The 1,107-nt window shown below is 51.8% G+C and overlaps 1 protein-coding gene across 1 annotated transcript in view; it reads right to left on the bottom strand.

Annotated features, from left to right (window-relative positions):
- The window catches only part of CTNNA1 (catenin (cadherin-associated protein), alpha 1, 102kDa), a gene marked incomplete at its 3' end in the record, with an annotated part of 40,507 nt that overhangs the window by 12,970 nt on the left and 26,430 nt on the right, over positions 1–1,107 (bottom strand). The gene's annotated exons all lie outside the window — the stretch shown is intronic.

The following is a 1,107-nucleotide window of genomic DNA, read 5'->3' as shown; positions in this document are numbered from 1 at the left end:
GTCAATATTCAACGAACCCCCCCCCCCAGCAGAGAACGCGGAACGGTCAGTCCTCCGTTCAAACTTAAGACCCATGACACACGCGGCGGTTTACGCAGTGTTCCACGGACAGAGCACTCACCTCTCTTTAAGAAAACCAAAAAACAAAGGCAAGACCTCTGTAATTTACTTTTAGAACACACATTTTTTATTTTATACAGAGACATCTTCCCCCATTTATTAAGTCCAAGAAGTCTAAAACGAGTAAAACCCCCTGAAGATGCCCAAGGAGGTTGGGATCCTCGCTTGGGGAAACCTCCTCAAAGGTCAGAGAGCTCTCCACTACCTCAGTACCAACATTTTCATCTGTCTGCAGAGAGGAGCTGCACATCGAGCTGGCTGAGAGAGGACCGTACCAAATGGCTCCAAGGATTTGCTGCTGGACGCGTTCCGCTGGGTTCAATACAATTACCAGAGCCAGGCGCAATGTTGCGAGACTGCTGTGAGCAACCGGGACAAACCTACGCTTGTGAAACACCTCTGAAGCAGCACCTGACCGAGTTCAGCTGAGGGCAGAAGGTGGCCCTAGGAGAGCAGTGCAGGTTCGTTAGCGATGTGACGAGGCAGTGAGCAGGCAGCCACGGCGCAGGAGCCGCAGAGCAGCACTCCGAGTTTCGGTGTTTAAAGCAAGAGACAGACGTCCCTGCAAGCTGCATCAGTAAAAAGGAAGAGTCTCGGCGTCGGGCCAACACACGGACTGTTTATTGCTTGGATTCCTTCACTGATAAATTCAGCCACCGAGCGTTTAAAAGCCTCGTTGGATTAAAGGAACTTTCATAAACAGCATGGACAAAATGAAGATGAATATTTAAATGCCTGATGATCTTTTAAGCTCTTTTGCAGATGCGAAGTGGCCAGAAAGACCCTTCTAGGGAAGACGACCGCCGCTGGGGCAGCCTGCAAGGGGCCACGGGCAGTATGGCACTGCCGGGTGCAGCCACCGCGGTTACTCCCCCCGCTTGGGTGAGAACAAATGAGATCTGACACTGTTCCGTGTGCTGGTACGTACCCACGCTGCTACCTGTCCTACAGGCATATGGACCCCAAGTGTCTGGCACAAAACGCTGG

The sequence above is a fragment of the Buceros rhinoceros genome, unplaced genomic scaffold, assembly GCF_000710305.1.
Source record: "Buceros rhinoceros silvestris isolate BGI_N320 unplaced genomic scaffold, ASM71030v1 scaffold18438, whole genome shotgun sequence".
Classification (NCBI taxonomy): domain Eukaryota; kingdom Metazoa; phylum Chordata; class Aves; order Bucerotiformes; family Bucerotidae; genus Buceros; species Buceros rhinoceros.
The sequence above is the reverse complement of the archived record's forward strand: the minus strand, read 5'-3'. Positions and strand labels throughout refer to the sequence as shown.